Here is a 20,616-nt window from a genome sequence, read left to right as displayed (position 1 = left end):
ATGCTGAGCTCGAGGCCGAGAAGGCTGCTGAGAAGTCTTCCCAACTGTCTTCTATATCCTGCCATTGATGCCGAGTAGTTTTGTTTCCTTCTTTTACTCCTTGTACCTTGTACCTTGTACTTTGTCCTTCTTTGTATGCTTTTAATCGGGCCGACGTGCCATTTTTGTAGTCTGAATAATTTATTTTTCAATATTCAGGCCGAAGTGCTTTCTTTCTTCTTTAAATGTATTTCTCTAATTTCTTCTTTGAATGAATGTCTTCTTTTTTCTGCTCTTGTATGATTCTACACTTAGAATAATTTGCATGTCTTCAAAGTACACCTTAACTGTGCAATCTCTTCGGGTAAAATACATCTGTCACAACTTTTAATCTTGCTCATCTCGGCTTTGTCCTAACACTTGAAAATATTGTAACAAATATTTTTACAAGTGTTGCTTAGGACTTGTCACTTTCTCAATGTCTTCTATCAAGACTTCAGTTTTCCATATTTCAAGTTTTGACAACCTGGTAGTCTCGGCAAGTACGCAGATATTGCTTGAGCTTGACTTTAACTTGTAAATTTTTTTCAAAAATTTCAACAAGTGTTTTAACCATCATCCTTTATCATAACCTCGACTTAACTTCAGCTTGTAAATTTTTCTCAAAATTTCAACAAGTGTTAAACCATCTTCCTTTCGACACGACCTCGGTTTAACTATAACTTGTAAATTCACACAGAATTTTAACAAGTGTTTAAACCAATCTTCTTCCGATATGACCTCGGCTTAACTTCAACTTGTAAATTCACACAGAATTTCAACAAGTGTTAAATATCATATCGGTTTAACTTCAACTTGTAAATTCACACAGAATTTCAACAAGTGTTAAACATCATCTCGATTTAACTTCAACTTGTAAATTCACATAGAATTTCAACAAGTGTTAAATATCATCTCGGTTTAACTTCAACTTGTAAATTCACACAGAATTTCAACAAGTGTTAAATATCATCTCGGTTTAACTTCAACTTGTAAATTCACACAGATATCACATTGGTTTAACTTCAACTTATAAATTCACACAGAATTTCAACAAGTGTTAAACATCATCTCGGTTTAACTTCAACTTGTAAATTCATACATAATTTAAACAAGTGTTTAAACAATGATTTCGGTTTAACTTCAACTTGTAAATTGTCCACAAATTTCAACAAGTGTTAAACAATGCTCTCGGTTTAACTTCAACTTGTAAATTGTCCACAAATTTCAACAAGTGTTAAACAATGATTTCGGTTTAACTTCAACTTGTAAATTGTCCACAAATTTCAACAAGTGTTAAACAATGCTCTCGGTTTAACTTCAACTTGTAAATTGTCCACAAATTTCAATAAGTGTTTAAACAATGATTTCGGTTTAAGTTCAACTTGTAAATTGCTATAAATTTCAACAAGTGATAAACAATGCTCTCGGTTTAACTTCAACTTGTAAATTGTCCACAAATTTTAACAAGTGTTAAACAATGATTTCGGTTTAACTTCAACTTGTAAATTGTCCACAAATCTCAACAAGTGTTAAACAATGCTCTCGGTTTAACTTCAACTTGTAAATTGTCCACAAATTTCAACAAGTGTTTAAACAATGATTTCGGTTTAACTTCAACTTGTAAATTGCTACAAATTTCAACAAGTGGTATGTGATACCCCTGTCCCGTAATATGCTAATTGGTCCTTAATTTGAGTATGATTATCTGTTTAGCATGATTTTATGTGCCATTATGTGAATGTTTGTGATTTTGAAGTCTTATCTGTTCACCGTAGGAATGCCTGTCCGAATAATCTGTTTTGGAAATCAAATTGAGGGCCTTATCGGCCACAGAACCCGAAATTGATTACGCCATCGTGATTGGCATAATTTTTAGAGCCTACGGTGAAATTTAATTAGAAATTGATTCGGGTTAGATTAAATCGATTAAATTGATGAATAATGCCAAATTACTTTATTATTATTATTATTATATTGTGAGTGGGGATTTATGTAAAGGCATGTTACACTCAATTCCCTTCCTTTAACTTCATTTAGGCTGATCAACTCTCTAGAGAGAGGCAAGGCCGGCTGTTAGAGTGAGAGAGGAGAGAATTGTGCAAATTTGGCCTAAAGCTTGGGAATCTTGGAGATTTAGCTCAAGAATTGACTAGAGCTTAGGAGATCAAAGCTTCTAGGTGAGTAATTCTTGGAGTATAGTTTGTTATTTTGTGTGTTCAAGCTAATTTGGTGATCAAGAGTAAGGTTAAAATGAAATTGGGTTGTATTTGTTGAATTGAAGCTTAATATGTGCATGCATGTAGGAAATCACCTTGATATTGCATGTTTGAGCACAAATGTGTATAATCCATGTGAAATGTTAAAGGAAACTCATGTCTTGATCACCATTTGTGTTACCTAAGTTGAGAGTGTGGCTAATTCATCACATGCATGTACAATTTGTGAAGATATGAGCTTGGATGCATGAGTTTGTTATGTTGGTGTTGAGTTTGACATATTTTGGGACATGCATGTAGATAAATTAAGAAATTGAGCTCTATAATGTTATAATCATGCATTAGTACCATGTTGATATGATTATATTGAGATTTGAGCCGTTGCGAGCAAGTATTGTGGCTTGAAATCCGAATTGGAGCTCAAGAACACATTCTGGGTTTTCCAGAATTTTGAAGTCCGCTCGAGCGGGGTAATGGCCGCTCGAGCGGGAAATACGTGCTCCCAGTATTTTTTTCTGCAGACCTTGATGTCCGCTCGAGCGGGTAAGTCCACACTCGAGCAGGGAGCTATGTAGAATGGATTTCCGCTCGAGCGTCCGAGGTCACACTCGAGCGTAAAAATGATACATCCAGAACTTTTTGCAGACATGGCTTACGCTCGAGCGGGGAATTTCGTGCTCGAGCGGGGAGCCATGTAAATAGGCCTTATGCTAGAGCGCCGGATTGAACGCTCGAGCGTAAATTTCCCATATCCAGTACTTTTGCAGGCCTCAGGGGTCCGCTCGAGCGGGTAAGTCCACGCTCGAGCGGGGACCCTGTTTTCTAGAATTTTGTTCATGCATTCTGTGATTCATTTTCCGTTCTCTTTCACTTGTAAGCACTCTTAGGCATATGTTAAGCATTGTAAATGAGTTAATGAGATAAGAACAAAGCCTAAAGAGGAATATGTGAATTAAGGAACGGATTGAATTGTTAGTGACCCTTTTGTGTTCATGAAATGTGTAGGGTCAAGCTCCAGGGCAAATCCACAAGCCGATCACTGTGAGTAATATCAATATTTGAAAGCTTGTCAATGTCCAATTGTTTATTCCCTTATAAACTTTATGAATTGTTAATTGGGATTGTGGACAAAAGTCTAACATGAATGAATGAATGGACCGAAGGTCGTTTTGATGTAAATGAATGGACCGAAGGTCGTTTTGATGTAAATGAATGGATCGAAGGTCGTTTTGATATAAATGAATGGACCGAAGGTCGTTTTGATGTAAATGAATGGACCGAAGGTCATTTTGATATAAATGAACGGACCGAAGGTCGTTTTGACCTATATGAACGGACCGAAGGTCGTTTTGACCTATATGAATGGACCGAAGGTCGTTCTGACATGAACGAGCGGGCCGATGGCCGTTTTGACACGAATGTATGGGCCAAAGGCCGTTTTGATGTAAATGAATGGGCCAAAGGCCATTTTGACAGAAATGAATGGGCCGAAGGCCGTTTCGACATAAATGACTGGGCCGAAGGCCGTTTTGACAGGAATGGAAACCTGAATGGGCCAAAGGCCAGTATGTTGGAACTACAGTCACTTGATCTAAATTTTGTATAGGTATATATATATATATATATATGTTAAGTAGAAATGTGAATTGGGCCCAAGGCCGTTTGGAACATGTTATTCTACATTGTTATGTAATTTCTATATATGATATTATTCATTGGGCTGTTGCTCACGCTCATTCATGTGTTTGTAGGTGAGCCAAGAGAAGTCCAAACCCAGCCCTAGTGAAGTCTGCCAGGAACAACATGAGTTTTGGAGAGTCAGCCTTGTGTCTCACGCACGAGACCCATCCTTGCCATTTTGCTATGTATTTATATTTTGTCTTGTTGGCTAAGACTTTATGGATATCTGTATATAGTTTTGATATGGGTTGACTCAGTTTGGATGATCCTGTCTGTAAAGGATTTTATAGTACTGTATTTTGTTGTGGGTTATTAACATATATGTGTATAGTTTGTTTGATGTGCATATAAGCACGGCTCTATGGACAAAGTTTTAAATTTTTGCTTCCGTTTGGCTCCTTTACTCTGATGAGTTATGTCTGTTTTGGTTTGAGGCCGTAGTTAATCTCAGGATTACTGGTCGGTTACGTCCTTAACCCATAGGGGCGGGTTCGGGTCATGACAGAGTGGTATCAGAGCACGAGTTAATAACTCACGCACTTGTCCAATAAGAGCAATAAGCGTCTAGATAAGATCTAGGATGCATTCATGTGATAAATATGAATTTGGAAGCATTGATTATATGCTTAAATGTTTTGATATGAACAATTATAGGTTATGAGTTGTGAATTACTTGCATTGCAAACTACCTGAAAATGTATGCTCCTTGTTATATGCATATGTGTGTATCTTTTGTATAAAATATAATGCAAGTTTAATCAGATGGTGAGAACCAGAGGAGATGAAATAGAAGAATCCTCAACTGCCAGAATGGACAGGATGGAAAGATTGATACAGAAAATGGCAGAAGCTTTGAGACAGCAATAGGAGTGGCAACAACAGTGGCAAAAACCACACCCGCCACCTCCACCTCCGGCACCACCTGTGCCAGATCATCAGAATGATGACCGGATTATAGCTCTCACTAAGGAATTCAAGAAAATGAAACCACCACAGTTTCATGGGGGATTAGATCCGTCGAAAGCCGAAGCGTGGGTCCTCGGCATTGAGAAATTATTCGAAGTGTTCCCCTGTTCAGAGACTCAGAAAGTGCTTCTAGCCACTTTTATGTTGGAAGACGAGGCAAGAAGATGGTGGATGTTGATGCGAGAAAATCATAGGGATGTTGACTGGGTAAAGTTTCTAGAAATATTCTATGACAAATACTTTCCGCAGTGTGTTCGGGATAGGAAAGTGGCAGAATTCATGGAACTCAAGCAAGACAGCATGACTGTAGCTGAGTATGAGGCCAAATTCACTGAATTGGCTAGGTTTGCACCACATGTAATTGACATGGACTATAAGAAGGCAAGACATTTTGAAGGTGGTCTCCGCAATGACATCCTAGAAAGGGTGAATGCCCTGAAATTGGAAACCTACATTGGGGTGCTTGACAGAGCCATCATATCAGAGGCTAACATAGCCAGACAAGCTGAGCCAGTAACAGAATGGAAAGGCAACAAAAGACAAGGCTTCTTTTCGAAGAAGAAATTTCTGAAAAAGCAAAACACGGGCTCCTTAAATACTTCGAGTTCTTCCCGAGACACAGCTCCCATGTGCAATATTTGTAGCAAAAGGCACCGTGGAGTCTGTTACCGTGCATCAGGAGCCTGTTTTAAATGTGGGAAGCAAGGGCACATAGCCCGAGAATGTAATCAGAACAGTGGGAAACTAGCAGCTAGTTCCACTGCATCGATCCCAAAGCCGGGGAACACTTTGAAATCTACTACTACTTGGGATACAGTGAGACAGGGGAGAGTCTTTGCACTTGTTCCGAACGATACACGGAATGCCAATGCCGTTGTCTTAGGTACTATTTCAATATGTAATCAGGATGCCTTTGTATTAATTGATTCTAGATCAACGCACTCATTTGTGACATATACGTTTGCATCTAGACTGAATATACCCCTAGAGCTATTGCCATATTTGTTATGTGTGTCTGCTCCATCGGGGGAATCTGTGTTATGTGATTATATATATCGGTTTTGTGACATGCATATCGAGGATGCTACCCTATATGTAGATTTGTTGCCCTTGACCTTTAGACATTTTGATGTAATTTTGGGCATGGATTGGTTGACCAAGTACTGTGCCACCATAGACTGTGTGACAAAAAGGGTTGTATTTAACCTACCAGAACATAAAGAGATTGTGTTTGTGGGTAATGGGGTAGTGCCTCCACCTTATTTGATATCCGCAATGAAAGCATGTAAACTGATTAGGAAAGGGTGCCAGGGTTGTTTGTGCTATGTGTTGTCTGAACAATCTGAGAATGTTGAATTGAATAATATTCCTATTGTTAGAGAATTTCCGGATGTGTTTTCGAATGAATTACCAGGGGAATTGGTAGACAGGGAGATCGAGTTTACCATTGAAACTGTGCCAGGCACCCAGCCTATTTCTAAAACTCCCTACAGAATGGCTACTGCCGAAATGAAAGAATTAAAGGAACAGTTGCAAGACCTTCTTGATAAAGGGTTTATCCGGCCTAGCACTTCGCCTTGGGGTGCACCAGTGTTATTTGTAAAGAAGAAGGATGGTACTTTGCGCCTATGCATTGATTACCGGGAGTTGAACAAGGTAACAATAAAGAACAAATATTCCTTACCCCGTATTGATGACTTATTTGACCAGTTGCAGGGATCACAGGTATTTTCTAAGATTGATTTGAGATCCGGGTATCATCAGCTGAAAGTTAAGGCAGAGGATGTTGAGAAAATCGCATTCAGAACAAGGTATGGTCATTTTGAGTTTCTTGTTATGCTGTTTGGAGTGACTAATGCTCCGGCAACATTTATGGTCTTAATGAATAGAATTTTTAAAACCTACCTTGATGAGTTCGTTGTAGTCTTCATCGACGATATTTTGATATACTCTAAAGATAGACTTGAACATGAACATCATTTGAGGACTGTTTTACAAATACTTTGGGAAAGAAAACCATTTGCTAAATTAAAGAAATGTGAGTTTTGGTTAGACGGGGTTGTTTTCTTAGGGCACGTGATCAACAAGGAAAGAATTTCAGTGGACCCGCAGAAGATAGAGGCAATTGTGAATTGGCCTACACCGACCAATGTGACAGAAGTTCGCAGCTTCATGGGCTTGGCTGGGTACTACAGGAGGTTTGTGAAGGACTTTTCGAAATTAGCAGTGCCTCTTACCCAACTGACACGTAAGGGGCAACCTTTTAAGTGGAACGAAGAAAGGGAATTAGCCTTTCATGAATTGAAGACAAGATTGACTACTGCACCAATTTTAACACTACTTTCAGGTACGAAAAATTTTGTAATCTTTAGTGATGCATCTTATAAGGGTTTGGGTTGTGTGTTAATACAGAACGGAAAGGTTATTGCTTACGCCTCCCGACAGTTGAGGCCACACGAGAAGAACTACCCAACACATGACCTTGAATTGGCCGCAGTCGTTTTTGCTTTGAAAATCTGGCGGCATTATTTGTATGGGGCAAAGTGTGAAGTCTACACGGATCATAAGAGCCTGAAATACTTCTTCACGCAGAAAGAGTTGAATATGCGTCAAAGAAGGTGGCTGAAACTAATAAAAGATTACGACCTAGAAATTCAGTACCACCCCGAGAAAGCTAATACAGTTGCTAATGCCTTGAGCAGAAAATCAATGGGGAGTATGGCCTGTTTGCTTACTGAACAGAGAGAGATCTTGCAAGATTTTGAGAAGTCTGAAATTGAAGTGATAATGTGTGAACGGGGCGGATTGATAGCCGCTATTACAGCCGAGCCGGCGATCATTGATGAAATCCAACGGAAACAGAAAGAGGATGAGTACCTCAAGAAAGTGATTGAGGAATTCGAGGCAAGCCCGAAAGCAGAATTCAGTATTGAGAATGAAATGTTGAAATTTCGAAACCGGATATGTGTCCCAGATATCCCAAAACTGAAGAAGAGGGTTTTAGATGAAGCCCACAGGTCCATATTTGCTATGCATCCGGGTAACAATAAAATGTATCGGGATTTGAAACAAACCTATTGGTGGCCCAAAATGAAGAAAGAGATTGCAGAATATGTGTCCAAGTGCCTACAGTGTCAGCAAGTTAAGGCTGAACATCAGAAACCAGGCGGCCTACTTCAACCTCTCCTTATTCCTGAATGGAAATGGGAACATGTGACTATGGATTTCGTTGTTGGCTTACCTCGGACTTCTTGAGGTATGGATTCTGTTTGGGTTGCAGTTGATAGACTGACTAAGTCTGCACATTTTCTGCCTATCAAAACTACATTTACCGTTTATAGATTGGCTACCATTTATGTTGATGAGATTGTTCGTTTACACGGAGTTCCAGTATCTATTGTATCGGATAGAGATCCGAAATTTGTGTCTAGATTGTGGAAGAGTTTGCAGGAAGCTATGGGAACAGAACTAAGGTTTAGTACTGCATTTCACCCACAAACAGACGGGCAATCAGAACGAACGATTCAAACTTTGGAAGATATGCTTCGCATGTGTGCTTTGGATTTTCAGGGGAGTTGGGAAGATTATTTGCCACTTGTAGAATTTGCTTATAATAACAGCTTCCACTCTAGCATTGGTATGGCACCATACGAGGCTTTGTATGGTAGGAGGTGTAGATCAGCTATCTGTTGGACAGAGGTCGGGGATAGAGCTTTGCTTGGGCCAGAAATTGTACAAGACATTTCTGAGAAAATCAAGACTATTCGTCAAAGGCTCAAAACAGCTCAGGACCAACAAAAGAATTATGCAGACATTCGAAGAAGACCTCTTGAGTATGAGGTTGGTGACCATGTGTTCATCCATATTTCTCCGATGAAAGGCCAAGTCAGATTTGGGAAAAAGGGCAAATTGTCGCCCCGTTACATTAGGCCGTTCCAGATTTTGGAAAAACTCGATCCAGTTGCTTATAGAGTTGCCTTGCCATCGGGATTTGAGTAAATCCATAATGTGTTTCATGTGTCAATGTTGAGGGGTTACCTCCGAGACCCGTTGCATGTGATTGATTATCACCGGGTTGCTATTGATGAAAATATGGAATATGCTGAATGGCCGGAAAGAATTGTTGACTGACAAGTGAAAGAATTGAGAAACAAATCCATTCCAATGGTGAAAGTGGAATGGAAGGAACACTATGGGACAGATGCTACATGGGAAAAAGAGGAGGAAATGCATCTACGCTATCCACATTTGTTTCCCGACGAAGGTAAATTAAGTTTGGAGGACCAAACTTCCTAAAGGGGGGAAGACTGTGATACCCCTGTCCCGTAATATGCTAATTGGTCCTTAATTTGAGTATGATTATGTGTTTAGCATGATTTTATGTGCTATTATGTGAATGTTTGTGATTTTGAAGTCTTATCTGTTCACCGTAGGAATACCTGTCTGAATAATCTGTTTTGGAAATCAAATTGAGGGCCTTATCGGCCACAAAACCCGAAATTGATTACGCCATTGTGATTGGCATAATTTTTAGAGCCTACGGTGAAATTTAATTAGAAATTGATTCGGGTTAGATTAAATCGATTAAATTGATGAATAATGCCAAATTACTTTATTATTATTATTATTATATTGTGAGTGGGGATTTATGTAAAGGCATGTTACACTCAATTCCCTTCCTTTAACTTCATTTAGGCTGATCAACTCTCTAGAGAGAGGCAAGGCCGGCTGTTAGAGTGAGAGAGGAGAGAATTGTGCAAATTTGGCCTAAAGCTTGGGAATCTTGGAGATTTAGCTCAAGAATTGACTAGAGCTTAGGAGATCAAAGCTTCTAGGTGAGTAATTCTTGGAGTATAGTTTGTTATTTTGTGTGTTCAAGCTAATTTGGTGATCAAGAGTAAGGTTAAAATGAAATTGGGTTGTATTTGTTGAATTGAAGCTTAATATGTGCATGCATGTAGGAAATCACCTTGATATTGCATGTTTGAGCACAAATGTGTATAATCCATGTGAAATGTTAAAGGAAACTCATGTCTTGATCACCATTTGTGTTACCTAAGTTGAGAGTGTGGCTAATTCATCACATGCATGTACAATTTGTGAAGATATGAGCTTGGATGCATGAGTTTGTTATGTTGGTGTTGAGTTTGACATATTTTGGGACATGCATGTAGATAAATTAAGAAATTGAGCTCTATAATGTTATAATCATGCATTAGTACCATGTTGATATGATTATATTGAGATTTGAGCCGTTGCGAGCAAGTATTGTGGCTTGAAATCCGAATTGGAGCTCAAGAACACATTCTGGGTTTTCCAGAATTTTGAAGTCCGCTCGAGCGGGGTAATGGCCGCTCGAGCGGGAAATACGTGCTCCCAGTATTTTTTTCTGCAGACCTTGATGTCCGCTCGAGCGGGTAAGTCCACACTCGAGCAGGGAGCTATGTAGAATGGATTTCCGCTCGAGCGTCCGAGGTCACACTCGAGCGTAAAAATGATACATCCAGAACTTTTTGCAGACATGGCTTACGCCCGAGCGGGGAATTTCATGCTCGAGCGGGGAGCCATGTAAAGAGGCCTTATGCTAGAGCGCCGGATTGAACGCTCGAGCGTAAATTTCCCATATCCAGTACTTTTGCAGGCCTCAGGGGTCCGCTCGAGCGGGGACCCTATTTTCTGAAATTTTGTTCATGCATTCTATGATTCGTTTTCCATTCTCTTTCACTTGTAAGCACTTTTAGGCATATGTTAAGCATTGTAAATGAGTTAATGAGATAAGAACAAAGCCTAAAGAGGAATATGTGAATTAAGGAACGGATTGAATTGTTAGTGACCCTTTTGTGTTCATGAAATGTGTAGGGTCAAGCTCCAGGGCAAATCCACAAGCTGATCACTATGAGTAATATCAATATTTGAAAGCTTGTCAATGTCCAATTGTTTATTCCCTTATAAACTTTATGAATTGTTAATTGGGATTATGGACAAAAGTCTGACATGAATGAATGAATGGACCGAAGGTCGTTTTGATGTAAATGAATGGACCGAAGGTCGTTTTGATGTAAATGAATGGACCGAAGGTTGTTTTGATATAAATGAACGGACCGAAGGTCGTTTTGACCTATATGAATGGACCGAAGGTCGTTTTGACCTATATGAATGGACCGAAGGTCGTTCTAACATGAATAAGCGGACCGAAGGCCGTTTTGACACGAATGTATGAGCCAAAGGCTGTTTTGACGTAAATGAATGGTCCAAAGGCCATTTTGACAGAAATGAATGGGCCAAAGGCCATTTTGACAGAAATGAATGGGCCGAAGGCCGTTTCGACATAAATGACTGGGCCGAAGGCCGTTTTGACAGGAATGGAAACCTGAATGGGCCAAAGGCCAGTATGTTGGAACTACAGTCACTTGATCTAAATTTTGTATAGGTATATATATATATATATATATGTTAAGTAGAAATGTGAATTGGGCCCAAGGCCGTTTGGAACATGTTATTCTACATTGTTATGTAATTTCTATATATGATATTATTCATTGGGCTGTTGCTCACGCTCATTTATGTGTTTGTAGGTGAGCCAAGAGAAGTCCAAACCCAGCCCTAGTGAAGTCTGCCAGGAACAACATGAGTTTTGGAGAGTCAGCCTTGTGTCTCACGCACGAGACCCATCCTTGCCATTTTGCTAGGTATTTATATTTTGTTTTGTTGGCTAGGACTTTATGGATATCTGTATATAGTTTTGATATGGGTTGGCTCAGTTTGGATGATCCTGTCTGTAAAAGATTTTATGGTACTGTATTTTGTTGTGGGTTCTTAACATATATGTGTATAGTTTGTTTGATGTGCATATAAGCACGGCTCTATGGACAAAGTTTTAAATTTTTGCTTCTGTTTGGCCCCTTTACTCTGATGAGTTATGTCTGTTTTGGTTTGAGGCCGTAGGTAATCTCAGGATTACTGGCCAGTCATGTCCTTAACCCATAGGGGCGGGTTCGGGTCATGACATGGTAAACATCATATCGGTTTAACCAACTTGTAAATTGCTACAAATTTCAACAAGTGGTAAACATCATATCGGTTTAACCAACTTGTAAATTCACACAGAATTTCAACAAGTGGTAAACATCATATCTGTTTAACCAACTTGTAAATTGCTACAAATTTCAACAAGTGGTAAACATCGTATCGGTTTAACCAACTTGCGAATTGCTACAAATTTCAACAAGTGGTAAGCATCATATCGGTTTAACCAACTTGTAAATTGCTACAAATTTCAACAAGTGGTAAACATATTCTTTTTCTCTCTGCCCCCTGCATGGCTTCCACATACTCCTTTGCGAACCTTATAAAAGGTCTTCAACCTGGCTAACTGCAGTCCAACCTTGTGTGTTTTCTTTTTTTATCTTCTGGGATCTGAGATCTTCTCACTGAGCTCTTCTCTTCTCGGTCTTAAGTGCTGAGATCTTGTCTGCTAGAATCTTGGACCTGCTCACTCAGGTTGAGCTCTTCACTTCTCGGACCTACTCATCAAGGCCGAGATCATGTCTTCTAGAATCTGGGATCCAGGATCTAGAATCCGGGATCTGCTCACTTAGGATGAGTTCTTCTATACTTGAATGTTATCTCCTTGGGAGCGCTTATGCCCCCTGTCTTTGCATCTCTTCTGGAAGGGTCTTCGTTCCTCTGCAGGTATCTATCCTTCCATATCTGGAGGTCATCTTCGTTGTAGTATCTACTTCGATCTGTTGTCTTTGGTGCGTCACTTTTCTGGCCGGCGTCTTTCACTCCATGACTCTGGTAACGAGTTTCTGCGTTGCGGTCGTCCCCTTCAACGTTGAGGTTGATAGGTCTCCCACTCCCAGCAGGAGCGTTGTCTCCAATCTGATCCTTTTGTCCGTCATTGGCCATCTATTCTTCTTTCTTTCATTAGCCATCTATTCTTCTTTCTTTTCCACAGACGGCACTAAATTGTGTGAGTGATTTTCTGACCACACTGCCTGCTTAGTAACCAGCTGGAGAGCACCGACAGAATAGATGGCACCTGGCTGACCTGCAACAGAAAGAGAAGATTTCGGCGGTGGTTCGTCCACCCGGGGCACTCCGACGATCAAGTCAGTATATCTCTCAAAGATAAATCAAGTGCTAAACTCACAAGCTTGAGTATCAAAAGCATATCTTAGACCCATGGGGGTGCCTCTCTTTTATAGCCAACATAAATCTAATCCCAATAGAAGCCTAACTTCTATGGACTTAGGATTACTGCTAATCTTAAACTCCTGGTAAGATTAGGATAAACTTTCTTAGAGTCTTATCTTAATACAAACTGAAATCTTCTCTCATTCTAGGACTCTTGCCCCTCATCCGCTTATCTCGGATTCCGATATCTTCGGAGGTAACCTCGGCCTATCCGAGATGACCTCGGCATAACAACCAGGACACGTGGCACCTCGGCTGACACGTCGGCGTCACCTTGGCCACGTGTTGGTACTCAGAAAATATATCCCCACATCTGGGTAGGTTTTGAACACTGAAATTCGACAACAGAGAAAACCCAGAAGCCGAAACGTTGAATTGGGCATTTGTGAGATTTTTCTTCGAAGAAGAGAAAGCATAAAAATGGAGGCGTACCATGTAAGTCCCACTCTGGTCGATTTGGAGCTTATATGAAGACGGGTTTGTGAAGATTCTTGCCGTTTGATACAGAGGAGAGGAGTTTGATGTGCTGGTTTCTGAGACGGAGCTGATTTCTCGGACGAGGGAAAAGGAGTCGGAATTCTCGTCGGAGATGAAGTTCCGGATGGGCCCTTCGGTGACTTTGACGTCGAAGTTCGAGCCGCAGTTGATGAAGTACTTGTTTGGTAAAGTGTAGGCTGATGAGAGAAGAGAGAGAGATGAGAATTGAAGAAGATGGAGGAAGAGGAGAGAGAGAAGAGGATTGCGGGAGTGAAGAGTTTCCATGGACTTGTAGTTGTTGTTAAGGTAAGTTTGTTTCTGTTTATGATGGACGACGAAGAAAGTGGAACATTCAAACTGACAAATACGTTGGCGACATCGGTCAATTCGTGGGTCAACAAAGAACAACCGGTGTCAAGTGACATAATTTACGGTGAACTTGTAAATTTTTTTTTTCAACAATGCTACATATTATTAAATTCTTACCACTAACACCACCAGTAATGATGTGACAAGTAAAAAAAAAACTAAAACACAAAATACATGTGGCAGTGGGTGGGACCCACTCCCACATCCCTAGTGCAACCACTAATTAGTGGTCTGCATCATTTTTCTTTTTTTTTTTTTAATGATCAACCTGCAAACAAAAATTAATTATTTTGAGTTTTTTATTTTTTAAAAAGAATTATATGTTAATTTATTTTTTTTAATTTTTTAAACGTACTAAATTTTAGATGCATTTAATAATTATAATTTTTTAAAAAAAAATTCGATAAGATACTGATTTTTTATATTTATTGATTTTTTTAAAAAAATTCATAAATATTTACTTTTAAAGTGTATTTCAAAGTTAAAATAATTAATTAAAATTTTTAAAAAATCACTAAAGACAAAAAAAAAAAAAAAAAAAAAACTACAATTGAAAACTCAAACTAAATAGTTTGATATTTTTGAAATTGTAAATTACGTGTTTTGTTTTTAAATGGATATATTATAAGATGTTACAATATTTTATATATAATTTATTTGTATATTAATACTTTTGTATTTTTATTTTAGTGGGAACAAATAAAAGTTATTATGAAAAATCACAAACCAGGGAATAGAGAAAAATATAATTCGTTTTCAAGGGTTATAATGTGTATAGTGTAAGTCATTTTATCTTTATGGTACAAGCTTTTTTTTTTTTTCTACTCAAAAAAATTTCATATGTAACACAATTATTTTTAAACTCACTAATTTGCAATTGCTCCAAATAATAACTTCCCCGACCTATTTTGTTTTTAACTATTTTAATTTTTTTTAATTATTAAATATTTTTAAAATATCACATAATATTATTTATAGGTTACTCATATGGTTCTTTTTAGTTATTTTGATTTCCACTCCTTGACCATGGCCCCCACTACAATTGCCAAGACAATGTGATTGTGTAACCCAATAATGCCATTGCCGGTATCTCTGTAGGAAACTGACACTTCTGGAAGTCTCAAAAAGGTTCTTTATATATATACTAGCGTATGTCCGTGTTTGAAGGCACGATATTAATAATGTTGGGATTAAAATATAATTGTAATTCTAACACTATTTAGTAAATTATCAATTTAATATAATTGTAAACCTAAGTGGGTTTTTAGCAATTTAGATTATCAATTTAATATAAAAACAACACTATTCTTGGAAAAAGAAAGCAGACCTAAGTGGGTTTTTTTAGCAGAGAGCTCTGTCTCTTTTTTTCCTCTACATCTCTCTCTTCCTATTTGAACTCCATTGTTGCCCAAGTTTGAGCTTTGAATGAGAGTCATAACTTACTTAATGAAAATCACAAATCCAAACCCAAATACACTACCAATTCAAATATAGATCCGGTTATATCTCGGGTGGATTACAAAGTTCTTGGTGCTTGGATGGGTTTAATAAACAAATGAGCCGTGAGAGAGAGAATGAGTTGAGATTAATTGTGGAGGAGGTGTTGTAATTAATTGTGGAGAATGGAATTCAAATAAAATGTATTAGATTAATTCAAAAATTTGTGAGTTTGGGAGAATGGAATTCTAATAATAACAGTATGGAGCCCAATCTAAATGACCCATAAACAATCTAAAATAACCCTAAAAATGTACATAACCTTGAAGCCCCTTAAGGTCATGAAGGAGATGGACAAAAAGTTCAACACGACATTCTAGTGATAGCAAGTTGCACAAATTTCAAGTTAATATTTCTATTGACCGTTAACGAATCACGACAAATAGGCAATTTCATTAATACAAATACCACAATGAAACTTTAAAAACTAATTTTGACAGTAAATTCCAGTATTCACACTACCTTTGTTTCAGTTTGGTTAGAAATTTTCCCATTTATTTGGCTCTTTATTGTCTCAAGTTGTGTACAACATAACAAAAACAGAAATTCTAAAAATTACAAAACCCACTACAAATTTTTAAAAATTCAAAAGCTCACTATAACTATAAACTTAACTAACTACACGAAAATCACCTAACTGAACATCTATAAATCTAGAAACAATGAATCAAATGAAAAAGTTAAAAAACGAACTCATCAATAATGAAAATTTAGTGTTTGATTTTTCTTTGGATTTGCAATACCTTATTCACAAATCACAATAATATGTTTGAATATAGAAATTAGACTTTTCTCAAGTGTACAAAGGTTTTAGAGTTTCAAATAGGAGACATGTTGCACATGATAATACATCTGTCAGCAAATGATCCTTCTAACTGAATCTTTTTATCAAGCATTTCATGTGCAACCAGTTGCGGCTAATACAAAACACATGGAAGGCCAACTGAAAAAAAAATAAAATAAAAAAGTTAAAAAAAAACACATATAAGAAGAAATTATTTGAAAACCAACAATGAAAAATGAGAGCTGTGCTGCCAAATAAACCTTGGAGTTGGAACACATACTTGAGTCCCAGTGGCATAAGTCAGTCTGATAAACCATCATCAGGAAAAGTGATTTGCGCCTAGGCTCAGTTTCTCCCTGTATTCCAGTCAATCAATTTCCTATCAACGCTGTAATTTTGATTTCGAACAGAATTCTTCATTCAGTTATCTAAAAAATAAAAAAGAGCTAAGAAACAAAAGACAGAAAAGGGAGGGGAAAAGAAAAAACAAAGAATAATCAGTATCTGACCATTGTTAAGAATTGATTGGTAGGTATACTTAGATTGATCTCAACCATTGATACATTTTGATACATTTTTCAAAAACCCTCCTACCTACTTAAGAAATTCCCCATTTCTCCCATTTGTTCATGCATTCTTCACATCCAAAATTATGTCTCAGATCATTGCATATCCAAAATAAATAAATAAATAAACAATTATATTTGAAAACACATTTAAACAATACACACATGATTGCTCCCCAATATTATTCAGCATCAAACCAACAAACCTCATTTACATATAACTATACGGTTCACGAAAAAAGTATTAGTTAAAGATTGTTACGTAGTTGTGTGAAGAGCTAATTCATCAAACACATCTCCGAACAAACCTACATAACAAAAAGGTATATTTTTTGACACACACACACACACACACACACACACACACACATACACATATACTTATTTATGTAAATCAACAAAAATCACCTGTGAGAGAGAGAGAGAGAGAGCATGATGTAGGTCCCCAAAGGCTCAAATGTCAAAGAAATGAAGCCCTTTTCCATAATTACCAGAAAATGGTTCGATGATCAAAGACTCTGTTCTTGTTAGGGTTTGCAGGAACAGTCCTCTGATAGAACAAACCAAAAGAAAGAAACACAATTACAAATAATTATCAAAACCACTAAAAAAGTATAAGAGTAGATAGAACGAACATTAAAGCATAACATAGGTTTAGTGGTAAGGGTATTTTGTCAATTTCACCATTTGCTGGACATGAACTTAAAATTTTCATATTTTGTAATTTTCCTGTATCTATTCTTTGTATCTGATTTTAGTCTCTGTAGAATATATGGCCTTGAACTAAACTTCCCCTGTTTGAAACCTTGGTTTGAAACCTCGAAAGTGCATTATTATGCCAAACATGTAACAATCATGATTTATTTTGACATTGCAGCTTAGTTTGAACTCTTACCAAATTTTAGTTTTTTTAGTTAATAATGACAGTGATAGCATATCAAAAAACAAATAAGTAAAAACATAAAAGAAAAGTTACTAATTTTAGAGATAACGCGTGCCAATGAGCAGGATGATGGAACACAGTATGTTGTCACTGGAAAGAGCAAAGAAGGAATATGAGAAGAAGCAGAGGAAGCAAAAGCAACTTCGGATGGGGACTCCTATAAAATCTCCACCACCACGGCCACCCAGCAGACTCAAGAGTTCGAAAAAACAACAGCTGGTGTCAAAGAATGGCGAAGTAAAAGCCAAGAAAAGAATTGTGGATAGTGATGACGACGACGATTTTATACTAAGCCCTAAGAGGAGAAAAGTGTAAAAAGGAAATGCCTTTTTTTTGCCCTTTTTGGTGGTGTATTTTTAGATATTTGCTTTTAATTGAACCCTTCAAATTTAACTGCAATGAGGCAAGTGACAGAAATCCATCAAACTGATGAAATATTGAGACATTCTTTACATTTCTGATGTTCAGAAATAATAAAAGGAAAAAAAAAAATCATAATTCTTGTTTATTTCTCGTTCATCTATCTATATCTGAGTTGATGATGTGCTAAATATATTCTTGCGGGACTTAAGTAGCATATATAACCATGACAGAATACCCTAGAGCAGAGCAAGAATTACATTATACATAAATATAACTCTCTTATATAGTAAAAGGGAGTTAGATATGAGAGTTTGATATATATATATATATATATATCCTTTTCGCATCAAGTAGCAGTACTAAAACACACACCATACTCATTTCAATAAGTCAATCTAGGTTAATAAAGTAGTTAATGAACTTACTTCATCACCTATGCAATTATCCATTAGTTAGTAACTACATGGGTAGCCATATTAGGTTGGGTTTTGAGTTGAGAGTTATCAAATGGTTCAGATTAGACCCTAGACGTGGACTATAGTAAATCCTGGATGATAAGACTGAAGTTTATTTGACAGGAGATGAGCCATTGAGTGGTGGTGAGTCATCATCTCCATTCAGAATCTGATAATATGCTCATGTGGGGGGTGGGGGGTGGGTTTGAAAACTGCCATAAATAACTGGTCTAACGATAGTAACAGCATCGAAAGAGAAGGAATCTTTGTTGTGATGATTATGAGGCTTTTTGTTTTTGTTGATTCTGTCCATGTATGGCTATATGCTTTTTTATGGGGACATGGTTGTTGAATTAGGATGTCCCCAATTCTTAGGGCAAAAGCTTGGGAAGTTTGGACAAAATTACCCTTACCCTTACTACTAAACCTTGGATCAATTTCAATAGCCAATTCAATCAGTGGACCAATTGAAGCCCCTTCAAAGAGTGCAACCGCCATCAAGAGTGAAACCCTCAAAATTAAAATCATGTATGCAAAACAAATAAATGACAGCAAATAGTGAAAAAAACAACAAAAGAAGGAGATGCCTACCTCTTCATGTGGAGGGGTTGAGAGCAGCCAAACAATGCTTCCCGGCCTCCAATATTCCAGAGGATATGCAGATAAGCTCCCATAACCAAAGCAATTAGAGCATAACATAGTGAGAGACAAATCTGTAAATCAACAACTTATATAAGTAAATATATAAATAAAAAGAATATTGAAATTAGAGGAATAAAGATGATCACTTTTATTCTAGGTGAAAAAGATGGACACAGACACTTAGCCAAGAAAGGCTTTTTTTTTTCCTTTTAAAATTTTCAATTTCACATCCTCATCTGTTTTCCTTCGTTTCCAGTGAATGGAAAGCTATATAGATCAGAGTAATACATTTTTATCTAAAACAACCACATGCTTAAGAGCCCGAATTCAAAAATCAGCCCACATCCTGAAAAATCATAGATTACTTACTAAGATAGATCAAAAACACCTTAAATGGCTAAACACCAACAAACCACTATTCAGCAAAGCAGTTCTATCTCCAGCAACAAACACCAGCAAACCATTATTCAACAAACCACTACTCAACTGATTTGATAAAATAGTTCTTTCTCAAACTTCTCTCGCCTTCCTCATTTTTCCAACCCCCCATTTCCAAACTCACACTATTCGACTTTCAAACCCTAAAAAAGATAACATAGGAAAAAGAAAAAGAATTATACAAAGAAAAACAGGTAATAATCCTTCAATGTCCTATTCTTGATATGTATGTATAGATGTCAAATTATCTGTCAATTTCTTTTGACTTGTTCGCTTTAGATTTTCTATTCTCACTTCTTTCTTCTCATTCTCTCTCATTCTTTGTTGGTTTTTTTTTAAACGTATTTTTAGGACTGATCACCACATTTCATTTGTTGATTTTGCTTTTGATTGTTCATTTTGTGGAGAAATTATTAAGAGCATCGATTTTTGTTTCTAGGTTTGCTTTTACATTTTATTATTCTGTCTGTTTCTAATGGATGACAACTTTTTTCGCTATGGTTTGGTGGTGAGAATTTATGGCCCCCTCTTGTTTATTAATTTTTTATGTTCTATCTACAACATAAAATTTGAACAAAAATAAAAATTACAAATAACAGAAATTAGAGAGATCAGAGAGACCTCCATGAGAGCCTCTACAACGCCTTGTGTCGAATCGACCTCGCATGGTAACAATTGCTGAGTTTTAATTCAATCTAATAGGAAGGAATCTAACCAGAAACCACTGATTTGACGATTTGCAGAAGGGGGCGGCGCAATCAACAATAGCGAAGACAGAGGAGGAGTAAGGAGGCGTTGTGAGAAGCATGGGTGAAGAAGCTGAGGAGGTAGATGAAGGAAGCGAAGACGGAGGCGATGGTGGCGAGTTCGGAGATGATGATGATGATTTTCATTTTTAGGTATCTTCTATGAGAATGTGAGAGAGAACGTGTAGAAAGGGCGTTAAAGACGTGTGTGGTATTGAAAGCGTGTTTGGGCAGACGTGGGAGAGAGAGAGAGA

Source organism: Camellia sinensis, chromosome 1 (genome assembly GCF_055761805.1).
Source record: "Camellia sinensis isolate YWXY chromosome 1, ASM5576180v1, whole genome shotgun sequence".
NCBI lineage: Eukaryota > Viridiplantae > Streptophyta > Magnoliopsida > Ericales > Theaceae > Camellia > Camellia sinensis.
This window is presented reverse-complemented; position numbering follows the sequence as displayed.